Raw genomic sequence first — 15,855 nt, 5'->3', positions numbered from 1 at the left:
GTTCACATGAGGTAAAAAAATAGAAAAGAAATGTACTTTCTGACGGAAGATTGGAGGAAGAAAATGTAAGTTCAAACAGAAGCGGAGGAACTACCTGGTGAGAGTTAAAATCGGCACTGTAAATCAGGTTTGTCCGAAACAAAGAGGTTTGGCAACACTACTCGAGGAAAGTTGGGTAAGCTTCGAAGTGCGCCACGTTAGGGAACACGACCACAGGTACGTGCACACTAACACGGAAAAAACGTATAACGTGAGACCTTACTTTTCTCATTGAAACGGATATTTATACATCGCACTTTCCGTGGCATCCTTTACCATTTTTAAGTGAAGACAATTTTACAATTACTCGGCAAAACTTAAAAATTATCCCCTAAATTGTCGCCTGTTTTGAATTTGTGACCCAATACTTTCGTACTACACGACACGGAAAAACAAAAAAATGCATCAAATACATGGGCGTCGCCAGGATTTTTTCTAGAAGGGGGCAAATTTTTTTTTGGCCAAAAAATGCTTCAAAAAATTCTCGATTTATCAGTTTTAGAGGGGGCAGGGACATTTTGCCCCCCCCCCGAACTCATTAAATTTTTTTTTTTTTTTTTTTTTTTGCTTTTCCGGGGGGGGGGGGGGGCAAGTGCCCCCCTTGCCCCCCCCCCCCCCCCCCCTCGCGACGCCCATGATCAAATACTCTCCTTTTTTGCGCTAAGGTTTGTAAAAGTGACTTTGATTGCCTTAAATTCCTACGGAGCTTTTAAAGGGACATAGAGGGGAAAAAAAATTTGAAAACGTCTTCGTTCGAACGAAAAAAATCTTCGTTCGAACTAAAAAAAATCTGCGTTCGAACTAAAAAAATCTGCGTTCGAACGAACAAAATCTTCGTTTGAACAAACAAAACTTTTCGTTGTTTTCCCGAAAGATGTTTTGAACAATTAAGTATATCTACTAATGGCTTAAGCCGTGTTTGTTTGGGCTTTCTTTATGCATGAGCCTTACAGACTCGCAAATAAAGAAAAGCGGTTTTATAAACATGAAATTAAATCATTGGTTTTCGGTGACTTTTTGTGAGTTTGTAATTGGTATTTATTTTAAAGCCTAAAGCTTTTGCAAATTGACATTGCTGTTTACTTTTAAGTACTCGTGGTTTGGCTAAAGGTTTTAACACTTGTGTAATAACAGGACCCTTTCAGGACCCTACTTTGCAGGAAAGGCCAGAAATATTGTGGTGCCAAATCACTATCGAACTAAACATGGGAGAGAAAAGCACCTGTTCATCATCGGGATTCCAAACCAAGACCAGTTTCATAATTGAGGTATAATTTGCAGGGGGCACTTGGGGGCACTTTTTCGTTCGAACGCAGATTTGTTTCGTTCGAACGCAGATTTTTTTCGTTCGAACGCAGATTTTTTTTCGTTCGAACGAAGATTTTTTTTCGTTCGAACGCAGATTTTTTTCGTTCGAACGCAGATTTTTTTTCGTTCGAACGCAGATTTTTTTCGTTCGAACGCAGATTTTTTTCGTTCGAACGCAGATTTTTTTCGTTCGAACGCAGATTTTTTTCTTTCTAACGAAGATGTTTTCAATTTTTTTTCCCCTCTATTCCCTTTAAAAGCTCCGTAAATTCCTGTCCACGAGGAAAGAAAAATTTCAATCAAAGTACTTCGAGCGTGATATGTTGACTGATACTTCAGTGGGTCAAACTGCGACTGCAGGCATCCATGTTTGCTGATCATATTTGGAGTGCGCATGCGCGCAAACTAACGGCTATACATGAGTAACACCGGGAATCCCCGGCATTCGCAATACATGTATTGATGTAATGTATCTTCCGCAATCGAATTCCGCATTTGAAGTACACAGAATAATGCCGCAATACCTCCACCAAAGAGGCTATGTTTTCATCTGATTTGGTAAGTCATTGGTTAGTTGGTTGGTTGGTTTGTCCATGGAAGTAGGAATACCGGCAAGATTACTATGCGAAGTTCACTAATTTTCCTCTGTATTGACTAACATTAGTAACAAGCCCCCGTCCAGATAGCAATTTCATGTCATCAAAGTCTACTTGATTAGTGAGAAAATACAAGCATTTTCTTAGAAAACACTTAGAATTTTTCAGTCCAATCTCATAGGGTTTGTACACAGGGTGTTGAGTGAACTTCGTATATGGAAATCTTTCCGGAATACCTCCATGGTTTGTCTGTTAACAAGATAACTCAAAAAATTATGGCCGGATTTGAATGAAATTTTTTTAGGGGTGGTCCTAGCCCGACTGCGTCTGGCCGTACAGTACTATCGCAAGCTCTGTAGTACGGCCAGACGCTCAATGCTTCCCCACAGACTGAATTTTTTTTCCCGCTGATGTAGCAATTTTGCTACAGATTTTGATCGAGATTATCTTTTCATCCAGGACAAAAATTTCCAAAGTTAAGGTTCTTAGTCGTAGAGCAATACCTTTTCGGAAAAAACGTTCTTTGGTCTCAATATTTTCATCCATCTGGCCAAAAGACGACTTTCAGTCATCATCTTCCACAAATATCATCCCGAAAATGCTCCCCCATGCGATACTCCTACTCACGAGTCCTAGCCGCCCTAGCCCCGGCATAGTCCGAGTAACTTGGACCCAACTTATCGCCTTTTTACCATTCGGACATGGTCTGGCGACTTTGTCCAAATGTTAAAAAAGGCGATAAGTTGGGTCCAAGTTACTGGATTACCTCCGTAAATTAAAGACCACACTTGGAACATGTACAAAAGCATGTAGAACTTTGTCAAATTTTGATTTTCACATTTTATTATTTAGGCTTAGTTAAGTAGTACTACTAGTATGGAAAGATTTCCATGTACGAAGTTCACTCAACACCCTGTGTACAAACCCTATGAGATTGGACTGAAAAATTTTAAGTGTTTTCTAAGAAAATGTTTGTATTTTCTCACTGCTCAAATTGACTTTGATGACATGAAATTGCTATCTGGGGGATTGTTAGTCAATACAGAGGAAAATTAGTGAACTTCACATATGGTAATCTTGCCAAGTAGTATTTTTGCTTTATCCTCGAGTCATCATAATCGGCGCAGGTAACATTTGCAACGCGTGCGCGTTGTCCAACGCAAATTGAATGTGAGTGCGTCGAAATAGATCCTCGTCGTTTTGGGTGGACTGACGATATAACTTTAGCATACTCACCCTCTTTATACTTATAGGCTAATCAGAAAGTGCTGCCTTTTTCGGATGTCTGTTTTTCGTGAAATTTCCAGATTTATTTGCACACATTTGCGTATCAAAATTTCAACATGAAATGTCACGGCTCATTTACTTGTGATTGTGCATTTTGGTTTTGAGCTTTCATAACGCACCTGTATCCTCGATCCTCCTGTTTCGGCGCAGATAAGGCTTTGCAACCAAGTAGCTTAAAAATAGCAAAGCAACCACTATTTTCCTCAACAAAACTTATATTGTTGGCTTACGCTCATCCACCATACCGATTAACAAAGCGAAATCCCTTTATTTGTGGCAGCAAGCGGGGAATTCCAAAGCGTGCATTTTTTTGGCGTTGTAGAACAGAATCCTGTCTAATTCGGCGCAGGGGACGCTTGTAACTCAATAAACATTTTGTTTTAATACCTTTGACTTGTTGGCTTTAGGAAAATATATTTCCTGAGCTTTTCAAACATATTTTCTTTCTTTTCTCTTTCTTTTTTCAATGCCAATGCACTTTTTGTAATTTCAAGATTATTTTCAATATCCTATTTTGGAGATTTATACAATATTTACATAGGCCTATTTACATAAATTAGATTTTATACATATTTACCTTTTAAATGTAGATCCCAATGATATTGTTATTCTGATCATCCCAATCAACAGAGACAGTTTTTAAGATGTCGGATTTTAAAACTTATGACCCAAAAAATTCCAAAATAATATAAGAAATGTGTCTTTTTAGTTGCACCATAAGTTTTACACCCTTGTAGAAACTGCAGATTCTTAACTATAATACTAACGATATTGGGAGGCCAAGAAAGGTCACCTTTCGGTCATATTTTTGACTTCTGCAGGCCCGGAAGCATCTGCCTGCATTTGTACTTGTAGTCAGGTGGCTTAGATCTAATTTTCGTCAAGATCGTGACCGACTGGTCCAAAGCACCAAACTTGGCAGATAGATTCTTATAGACCTAGAGAAGGTATTTAGAAGGGGTGACACCCGAAATTCTTTTGGGAAGGGTGCCTAATTTGCATAAATCGTTAATCCCTGCCGTGCAATATATTTATTCCCATATTTGGGTATATATATATATTTTTTTTGAAAAGTGTATTTTGGGGATCCTACTTACATATCTTTACGTAAATAACATTTTCCAAAGCATATAAGTGACTGAATAATTAAGAGGACATAGTAACGATCCAAAATGGCTACTATTATGCCCTAAATTCCGCGCATTTACCTTGTCCCAAGATATCATCAATTAGTCTTGTCAAACATCAGCATTGATGAACTTCAAATTCACCACGTAGCTTACTGGTACAGTTACCCTATTGAAACCTTATGCAAAATCATGTGAACAATGAGAACATTGTGATGTTTAGCCCAGAAAACAAAAACTGGGGAAAAAATGAGGTGTCCATAAATTGGGCTAACAAGGTGAAGGGTTGCCTAACATGGAAGACTAGAACAAGTTCAAGGAAATTCCCAAAATTATTGTTGAGAAAACGTTTTGGCGTAGACAAAATTATTGTAAACAACAACAATCTCTTATTTGGGAGGATTTTGTTGAACTTGTTCAAGTCCCCACGTTACCCTTCCCGTAGTAGCCCAATTTACGGACACCACATTTTCTCCCTTTTTTTGGTCTTTTGGGCCAAACATCAAGATGATACCAATTTTCACATGATTTCCCACTTATTTTTGTTAGGTTAACTATGTCAGTAAGTACCTTTGTGAATTTGAAGCTCATCAATACCCACGTTTGGCGAGACTAGTTGATGATATCTGAGGAAAAGGTAAATGCGCGTAACTTTAGGGTAAAATAGTAGCAATTTTGGTGATTTACTATGTCCTCATAATTATTCAGTACATGCCTTACAAATGTTATTGAAGTAAAAATGCAAGTAAATCCCAAAATACCCTTTTCAATAAATAAAATATCCAAATATGGAAAAATATATTACACGGCAGGGATTAACAATTTATGCAAATAGGCACCTTCAAAGAATTTCAGGTGTCACCCCTTCTAAATATCTTCTCTAGGTCTATAAGAATCTATCTGCCAAGTTTGGTGCTTTGGACCAGTCGGTCACGATTCCGACCATATGCCACCTGACTATTGGTAATTAACTGGAAAATGCCGATGTTTTTCAATTGTGCCTGAATTCCCGGTAAAGCCTTCAATTTCCACATTTTTTTCGGCTGCTGGTTAAAGTTTGTGTATCAAAGGATACGATCCCAGTGAAAGTATGTCATATTTAGAATGCACACCCTGCAAAATATAACTTAAAGGCGAGTGCGCAGAAATAGGACCGCGTACAGGTAGCTTTAGGAGGTCAGACGATATAGAATACAAACACAGATATATATAAAATAGCCGTACAAAAGCCATACAAAACTTCGAGTTCTCAATGTGCACAAACATGGATGCGCCTAGCAGACATCATTTGTACGTATCGAGTCAGTGCTCTAGTAAATTAATATATATAGCTCTATGGTTAGGACGAGGATGGGATGGTCCCAACTCATGTTGGGACCGATTGTCTTGCATGAGGGCTGGAATTTCCCCAATAGCTCTGTAAGTGTGAGTCAGGCTGAGTAACAACATTTTCATTTTTTTTGCATGTACAAGTTTTGGATATCAAATGCAAACTGTCGGAGTAAAAAAAAATTGCAATTAAATGTATGTCAACTGGATGAACTCACAAATGTTTGACATTCATGACTCGTTTGTACCATTCTTGTAGGATGAAGGCATGTGTCTGACATGGCTACAAGAAACAGCATCCTCGTCCACGACCTTCCGGTCCTTGAGGGACTGTCATTGTCAGATAAACTCCAGATTTACTTTGGGAAGCGCTCCAACGGTGGTGGGGACATTGACGATGTTCAGCTGGAGAAGCCTAACGGCCATCCCACGACTGCTGCCTTGATCACTTTCGCCGAGGAGGAAAGTAAGATCTAAAAGCTTTTAGAAGGGCTAAATGTATTTCAGACTACTAAGGCAATGAAACATTGAAGACAGGGCCCAATCACATCGAGCTGCTAGGAGCAAACAATTGTTGCTTTGGAAATGTTATTTTCAAAGTATAAATCATCAGAGAACCTGTATTATTTCCAACTATGAGCTCCGTGCGCCAACAAAAGTAGACGCGTTTTTACCACTTTTGAGAGCCCCTTGCAAGGGACACCCCGTGTGCATACGGGACTGGTTCGCGCACGACTTATCAATCCTGAATGTGCACAAAGCTTAGCCGTACCGTCTTCGCGCGTGAGCGTCAGGCGTCCTCTGTGCGCGAATATGTTCGAAATTAACTTGCCATTGTCTCGCAGGATGCGTTTTTTACCACTTTTGAGAGCTCCTTGATAGGGACACCCCGTGTGCGTACGGGACTGGTTTGCGCGCGAAGTACGCACGACTATATCCTGAATGTGCACAAAGCTAAGCCGAAGTGCCTTCGCGCGTGAGCATCGGGCGTCGTCGGCGCGCGAATATGTTCAAATTTAACTTGCCATGGTCTCGCAGACTAATCCCTGCCCCCAATAACTTTGGATCATTCAAAATACACAGTGGATGGACTGGGAACCAGTCTAGGTCCCCCCAACTCTCCTTTTGTGGTCCTTGAAGGGGCACTGTGCATGGAGCCCATTATCAAAAATGACTCAAAAATAGACAAAATGGCCCTTAAACAAAACAACTTTCTTGTCTTGACTAGACCTTTCATAGTCCATGGGTAATAAGTATAGCAAAAGTTACTTGACAAGCAAAATTACTTACACACATAGCAATCCTAGTGTTCGATACGTTTGAAGAACGTTTTGAAGAACTTTTTGAAACTCCAAATGCTCAATTTTTGAGGACCAAAAATAAGTACCTGTTAATTCCCTTGCACAGTAATGACACGAAAACAGCATATTTCCAAGGGTTAGTTGGGTGAATGTTCATGAACCTCATTCACGAGAAATCCATTTTGGTTGGGTTCCCTGAATGGATTTTATTAATTGCGAACTGTTGAATGGGATAGTACCTGACTATTTATACATTCTTGCCTCACTTTCATTTCTTGTTTGTGGCTGAAAACATTAGGATATGTTTAATCACAAATTTAGAATTATTCATTATAGCAGACTGATATAATGTGCAATTAACTTTATGTCATTGCTTTCATTTCTCTTCGCAAGTTCCAAAAATGAAGATTTTACCTCACTTTAAATTCAATATGGCTGACTCGTGAATAAGGCCGATATTCCATGTTTTAACGATCTTTCGAACTATTATCAGTTTTTTGGTAAATTTAGACACTGATGTCTAGTAAAGCATTTGCTGCTCTGCAGATTTGATTACTGAAATGTTTTTATATTGATTAACGTCAATGTTATCCTTTTTAGCTGTTAGGTCAGTGCTTATGAAGGAGCATGACTTCTTTGGAAAGAGATTGAGAATAGAGCCGTATCGACCACTGATTGAAGAGTTACAGACCCAAGAGAGCGAGAGAACGTCAAATGTACCCGAGGTATGAATTGTATCATAATTTAAAAGGGAATGACGATACAGTGCCTAAGTCAATCCCTTTTCTGAGTCTCCTACTACCAACTACATGTATACTGAAATAGAGGGTGGTACGGTATGGGCTCCATGCACGAACGAGAGAGGGCGCTTTTGGACCACTTTCGAGAGCCCCATGGACGGGACGCACTGCTTGCGCGTGTTGGTCCACGCGCGTACTAATTTTATTCCAAATGTACACAAAGCCATAGCGGCTTAAATTTTGTGTGATCGAGCGTCGGGTGTCATCGGCAATGTGTTTGAATGCCTCTTGTGGTGGTCTCCCCCAACTCTCCCTTTCTTACCGTTGAGGGGGTACTTGTGCACGGAGCTCATATTGTACAAATTGCGCAAGGCTAGTGTTGACTGAGTACTTAAAATGAGGAGTAGCAGTCTCTTCCATACACAACCTTATGACAGGCATGTAGGACATGTACACTTATTCACAGACCCTAACATACTCAAAGACATTTTGCAAGTACTTGGCCATTTTTAGCTCTACCCATAATCAAAAGCCTAATCTTCCAGGCCGTATTTTGTCATGTTTTCTTCAGGCTTCATTTCTAAGATAGCAGTAAACAATCTTAAATTTAAGTATATTTGTCAAAATTGAAGAAAAAAAAACACTACACGAGAAGCCACTCTAGTTACAATCTTACAAAAACCACATTGGATTTTGGCAGAGTTTGGGTGGTTGGTGTCGGAGTGAAATCCATGTAAGCAATCGGTTGCAGTGTGCAAATCCAACTCTCAAAACCAACACCAATGTCTACTGAATTATTTTGTGTTTGAAAAAAATACAAGCAAGTATATTTGGAGATGCGCATTATATCTGAGCTAAGGCCGAGCATTTTCAGACAATTACTATTCAAGTTTTCCAACTTGGACTTTAGAGCAGGCTAGTCGAAACGTTGAGACCAAAGACAAGTTCTTTTAGAACTTACAGCAGGACTGTTCTTAACAGAACAAAAAACTACTTAGCAAAGTTGATAATAAGCAGGACAAGTTCTTCTCAGAACTAATATCTTCTAAGCAGTAGTTATTACCACATGGTGTTACCGCAAACCGAAACGATACCGATACCTCACCATGCAAAGCCTCAGAGTTTAGTGCCCTTACCATCTTTAATCAAACTATGCTTTTCAACAGTAGTTTTGTCAGTTAGTTTTTGGATAGCTGCAAATGATAAACTCTACCTTTAGACATGCGCCAGCCCAAACTAGCCACCGACCAGGATTAATGTGCACCTGCACTTGTCGAAAGTTGACAAAAGAGCTTCTGAAAATAACATAAAGGACAGGGAATTGAATGGCTGATATTCGACTGATTTTCAGAAGAAATTTGAACTACATGTAACATTCCTCATTGAAGCTCTCAAATCATGTGGACATGGTTTGTTATGCGTTCCAGTAAACAAACCTGTAAATGACATTAAACAAAAATATCCTTTTTTGTGATCACAGAATCTCAACGTCTTGAGCGGGTTGAACCCCCAACAGAATGTGAAACTTGTTTTGAATGATCCATGTTCGGCTGCCCATCTTGAGTCTGTGGAAGCAGAAACAGGGCAATGTTTGGGATCGATGAAAAGACAGCTCGGTTTACGCTCACTGGCCCTGCCCATGAGGTCATGCAGGCAGCGTCCATGCTAGCAATCTCCAGGAGTGGTGGGATGGAAGGGTGCCTCCGATGGAGGATGTTGAAAGAGATGATGAGCAGGGTTCACAGTCCTGGAGTCCACATACCGTACGTTGACAATTAAGAATCTACATCTTGTAGATCGTGCCGTCCAGGAGCATGGTGTGGCCACACCCAAGATCAAAAGCATTGAGCATCAGCAAAAAGAAAGTGAATTTGGTCCAACGAAAATCACTCAACAGGCCAGGCGAACAATGGAAACGCCGACAACTAGTAAACTGAGTCAGAAACTAAGGGACTGTAGTCCTGGCAAGTCTGCAAAGCGACCAAGAAATTCTGTCAGGTTTGAACAGAAGGTTCTCGATTACATGAACCTGAACGTTGCTAACCACCGAAAAATTGATGAAATTCAGGATAAGTTCAAGGTGGACTTTCAGTCCAAGCCAGGCGGGGCGGTAGAAGTGAGCAGCAGAGGTCAGGAGACAAACCCCCAGAACATCCAGTGGGCTATTGAGGCTCTTGAAGATCTGGTGAACCAAACCAAGCAGCTGGATCTTGTCACAGACATTGTTGACATAGCAAGGCAGTTCCCAGAATCATCATCTGAAACCTGGGATTCAGCAGCACAACAGGCCCTGAAATCCACGCAAGTGCTGGTGACTCGTAGAGCACATAACGAGTTAGAGTTCTTTGGCAGAGCTTGTGATGTTCATGAGGCGACAACCAAGTTACATGACAGTGTTCTCAACTTGGCACCCCCAGATGGACCTGATGCAGTTCACAGCATGGTTTTGGACAGGGACACAGCCGGAAGAAACCTTTCCAGACGAAATCAAGAATCTCTGAGCCAGCCTGCAGAAAAAGATGGCGAAGCTATTAATGGGGATCGTGTATCATCTCCTTCAGGGGAACAGAGAGTTGGTTTGGGAGCCTGTGAGGTCATGCAGGCAGCTTCCATGGTTGCAAGCTCCAGGAGTGGTGGGATGGAAGGGTGTCTTCCGATGGAGGATATTGAAAGAGATTATGAGCAGGGCTCACAGTCCTGGAGTCCACATACATTGACAATTAAGAATCTACATCTTGTAGATCGTGTGGCCCAGGAGCTTGGTGTGGCCACACCCAAGATCAAAAGCATTGAGCATCAGCAAAAAGGAGATAAATCTGGCCCAACAAAAGTCACTCAACAGACCAGTCGATCAATGGAAACACTGTCAACGTGTAAGCGGAGTCAGAAACTAACCAACTGTGGTCCCAGGAAGTCTACAAAGCGACCAAGAAATTCTATCAGGTTTGAAAGGAAGGTTCTCGATTACATGCACCTTCATGCTGCTAACCACCGAAAAATTGATGAAATTAGGGATAAGTTCAAGGTGGACTTTCAGCCCAAGCCAGGCGGGGCGGTAGAAGTGAGCAGCAGAGGTCAGGAGACAAACCCCCAGAACATCCAGTGGGCTATTGAGGCTCTTGAAGATCTGGTGAACCAAACCGAGCAGCTGGATCTTGTCACAGAAGTCGTTAATGTGGCAAGGCAGTTCCCAGAAGCATCATCAGAAACCCTGGATTCAGCAGCACAACAGGCCCTGAAATCCACGCAAGTGCTGGTGACTCGTAGAGCATTTAACAGACTGGAGTTCTTTGGCACACACCATGAGGTTCATCAGGAGATAGCCAAGCTACAGGAGAGTGTTCTCGCCATGGAACCTGCAGATGAACCTGATGCAGTCCACAGCCTGATTTGGGACAAGGACGGAGCTGAAAGAAACCGTTTCAGACAACATCAAGAATCTGTGAGCCAGCCTGCAGAAAAAGAGCGTGAAACTTTGAACGAGGATGGTACATTTCCATCTCCTTCAGGTGAACAGAGAGTTGGTTTGGCAGCTTCTGTGCCCAATAAAACAGGATATCTTGCTGAAGGTGCTTGCTCTTCGACATTTGGGGCTCCTGTGGGACTTGAGGCTCAGTACTTACCTCCCTGTGGGCCAGAAAGTTGTTCTGCTTGTTCATTCGGTGCAGGTGACGTCATAGACGGGGGCACTGTTGGCCGGGTAGAAATCCCCATGGAATCAAGTTTGAGTACAGACAACATTTCTCCAGATTGGCATCAGATGGGGACAACAGACTTAAGAAGCCATGTTAATGAAGGTGGTGAAGATGATGGTAATGCCAACAATTGTGATGATGTCCTGCCATTCCAGACATCTCCTTACGAAGACCTTGTAGAAACTCCCGAGGCTCCAACCATCTCAAATTCAGTGGCAGAGCCAGTGATACCTAGCAGCGATGACCAGCCCTCCACACTAGAATCTCTAGCACCACAGGTTTCTTTCGTATATATTCATCCAGACGCTGACCCTGACAGAGTGAATGCTACAGTGCATGAAGATCCAAAAGACATCAGAATAGAAGCCCAAAATGAGTTAGCGGAAAATGTGCCAAGCGCTTCAGCAAATTGGGCTGGATATCCCTGTGAGGAGATTGAAAATCAAATTCCCAGAGGTCTAAGTTCAGCTGAGAGTGAAGTCCCTTTGGTAACTGATATTTGGGAAGATGAGGTATACGCACTTGAGACATCTCATCAATTTCCCATGCCTCCCGCAAATGGTGGAGCAAGTTATCAACATCACGAATCAGCATCTGGGGGAGATTACAGCATCACTTTGAAAACGGGGATGAAGCTCGTCATTCGTCAGGGCGACCTCACCGATGAGTTCACCAGTGTCATCATCTCCTCGGCAGATCCCCATCTGCGTCTCCAGGATGGAGTCGGCCGTGCTGTGAGGGAGGCAGCGGGCCCTGAGCTGGTCTCTGCCTGCCAAAGCTGGGTGCAGAAACACGGGCCAGTGGAGTGCGGTAAGAGCGTGTGGACCTTGGGAGGTAATCTGATGTGCAGTCACGTGCTGCACGTGGTCCTGCCAGGGTCAGGTGTACAGATGGAGATGCTGACAGAAACAATCGTGGAGGCTCTTAAGACGTGCACGCATAAATTGGAAGCGTCGATGGTGTCCATGCCGGCAATAGGAGTAGGTAAGCTTGAAACTTAACTAAAAAAAAAAAAGTTTGCAGGAACACTGAGAGAAGATTTCTCTTTGGACTTATTCGAACCTTGATCTGACAAGAACTAGTGAGTAGCTGGAATGATGTTACCTGTCAATTCTGCTTGAGTTATCCGAACCACCTTCTCACCTCTCCAACGTGTTATATCAAACCTTAGTGACTCTCTGAACTCGTAATTATCACTGCAACGAAAATCTCCCCAAACTCGGGTTGTTTATTTTTTAACTCTACCATACCCTGGAAAATAAGATGTGATTAAGAACAAACAGGGTCTGGATGAATCAAACTCGTTAAAAAAAAAAGAAAAAAAGAAAGGAAAAAAAAAAAATGCAAAAGAGGGTTTTATATTAATTGTACCTCACTCGTTGACTGACTCGCTGACTGACTCATTGACTGACTGTCACTTATGAATTACATTTGCATAAGTCGCGCCTTTTTGGCGAAAAATAATGACTGTACTGGTCACAGACAACCAGCCTACATTCCTCTTTGCTCCTATCTCACTGACTGACTCCCTGACACTTGTGAATAGCACTCCGCACTAATGACGTCAATTTTGTTCCGCGCCCATACCTCACATGTCAGACAAACTTTCGAACAATCACGCGCGCACATGCATGCACACCTGGCCGCATACATTTGCATAGAAACGGCGCTGCAAGCGTACGCGTAATCTTCACACGAGAAGTTCGTACAGCATGCTTGTCTGAGATCCGGTTACATGCTTCTAGTTTTAACATTAGTGCGGAGTGCTATTACACTTGCATAAGCCTCATACCCTGGCCCAAAAATTGGACTCAAATGACTACCTAGAATCCTTAGACCAGTCCGGGGCCAGTGTTACTAGGCTTTCATGGTCTTGTTTAAAATTGTACAGGGAGAGGGGCATCAAGGACGATGTGCGCCCACGCTTTCTGTGACGCCGTGCTTCAAATCACCCAGCTGTACCAGCAGGGATGGCTGCGCCTGGAGACGCTGGTCCTGGTCGACCAAAATGAAGCCACTGTCGCAGAGTTTCGGCAGGTGTTCAATGATGCCATCTTGAATGGCTTCCTCCAGGAGTTAGTGATGTGGGACGGTGAGGAGAGGAGGACGGATGCAGACCAGGCTACGTGGGCTGCAGGTAGGACAACAGTCACTTTAGGCCCCAAAGAAATCTGCGGTTTCTGGTATGGAGCTTGCCCCAGAAGTGGTGCGGCGATGTTTTTTTTTTTTTTTTTTTCCCCTACTTTTTTTTTCTTCAAATGTCGGCTGATGTTGCATATGACTCTTTGATCCCTTAAAACTCTAAAAAAAAAAATCCTTTAGGGTGGAGCTTGAGGTGACCTCAGTAAGGCCATAAGGTTTGCGCATTCTTCGGGAACATTCTTCGGGAATTTGGATAGTCAAGACAAAAAGCAGAGAAAACAGTAACGTCAGACCATACACTACAGCAACATCGACATCGTGCAGTTCGTGCATGAGCTGCCAGGCTGGTCATTAGTCTGCTCCCTTACATATTGCGCTAATTAAAAAGCGTTTACAGGTGCCAGATACACGACCATCGCTCCCTCAGTCTGGCTTCCAGATGCACAATTACAAAATTACAACACTGTCTGCAAATGCCCGACTAAATTTAGTGCAAAATATATGGGAGCCCAGAGAGGCCACATAAAGCTTATTCCTGTTCGTAACCCCATCTAAAAACACGTTAAAATTGTGCAGCAGCAGGATTCCAGTCAAACCAGTGAGTTTGGCGGTTTTGAGACATCATCTTACATTGGAAAAAAAAAATTAATTATTGCCGATGAGCATGGCTACGGCAACGCGTGCGCATACCAGAAACCGGAGACTTTTTTTTTTGGCCTTGATGTGATTCGTCACTTTAATATGGCAAACATTTACATATTATGCCGATTTAATATACATGTATACGTTTGAATCAATCTACAACATCAAAAATTATTAAAACAAAGGAGTTTCAGCCATAAAAAATAAAAGTAACAAAGCTTTGCTAAAAGCCAGAAGGAAACCGAAATTTGTCAGGAGCATCTGCTGTGTACAAGCCCATTTTGATGACATCAAGGAACGGCTGTACAATCAAATGACTATTTTATGCCATGCTTCTACATGCGCATAGTGAATGCATTTCCTGCATTTCGATATACGATTCCTTTGTGAATTGAAACAATTCAGGCCTATTGTCCTCAACACTTGATCCTATTATTTACTTACATGTACAGTAGGATATTTCACAATATGTTTTTGCAGTTGTGTTTTTGAATGTTTGCAGATGATGTCTGTTGCCTTTCATGAAGCATGTAATGTGAAATGTTCATTTTGTTTTGCCCACAGAGCGCGCTGATAATGCTTACAATGAAATGGCAAGTGCAGTACCCTGGAGATGTAGTCCCTCATCCGGCGCCATCCCCCGTCTGAGACCTAAAGGCCCAAGCTGGTCAGTCCAGAAGCCCCATCAAAAACCCAAGCCTACCAAGGTAGAATGCAAACAGGACAACCAGTGCTCAATTTGTCTGGGGGAAATCAGGAATGAGAAGAAGCTAAAATGTCGACATCGTTTCTGTCGTAAGTGCATTGACACTTGGCTTAAAGACCATGATACCTGTCCGTATTGCAAACGGAAGGTTTAAAGGTATGTTATGGCAAATTTTGCAATTGTGGCAATTTTTTTTTAAATACACTGTTTTAGTAGGTTTTATTTTTATCGCTTCTTATGAAGATTTTTTTATTGGGAAGAATAAATGAAATACAATGGAGTTTTAACTCAACAATACCATTAATTTTTTTTAAGACTAATGGTATTGTGTATGGTGAGAATGATAATATATATTGTCAGAAGTGAAGAAATGTAAACAATAATTATCTGCAATGTGCACAGAAAGAAAAAAACCGAACTAGTTCACAAATAAACTGCCATTTTACCCATTTTGGGTATTGAATTTCACTTGGCAGACTTGACTTCATAAGAATGTCTTTATCATAGAGCTATATTAAATTACTAGAGCACTAACTTCGTGTACAAAGTAATGCCTGCTGGGCGCATCCATATTTGTGCACAAACCTACGGAGACCTTGAAATTTTGTACGGCTTTTGTACGGCTATTTGCATATCTGCGTTTGTATTCCAAACCGGTGCGTTATCGAAGCCAATACGCCCAAAACTGAAACGCACGATCAGCAAATGAGTGTGTCATTTTGCTCTACGCAAACAGCGCCAACGCGTGCGCGTAATTGCTGCAGATGCTTTTTGCCGTAACGTTTTTTTGAACCGTCAATGACGCGCTTAAGTTGTTTGCGTATGTTCTACTTGCGCGTTGCATGTAGAGTACACTTTCAAATTCACTCTATCTAATTTCATTATGTTCTATGAACACGCACATGAATTCAAAATGTCTGCACCCAGGACGGCTTCAAAGCGT

At 41.8% G+C, this 15,855-nt stretch overlaps 1 pseudogene; it reads left to right on the top strand.

Moving 5' to 3' along the window:
• Window positions 1-1,786: 1,786 nt before the first annotated feature.
• On the top strand, window positions 1,787-15,505 carry LOC119742767 (annotated as a pseudogene).
• The last annotated feature ends 350 nt before the right edge of the window (window positions 15,506-15,855 follow it).

This window comes from Patiria miniata, unplaced genomic scaffold (genome assembly GCF_015706575.1).
Source record: "Patiria miniata isolate m_02_andy unplaced genomic scaffold, ASM1570657v1 HiC_scaffold_6, whole genome shotgun sequence".
NCBI classification, from domain to species: domain Eukaryota; kingdom Metazoa; phylum Echinodermata; class Asteroidea; order Valvatida; family Asterinidae; genus Patiria; species Patiria miniata.
This window is presented reverse-complemented; position numbering and strand designations above follow the sequence as displayed.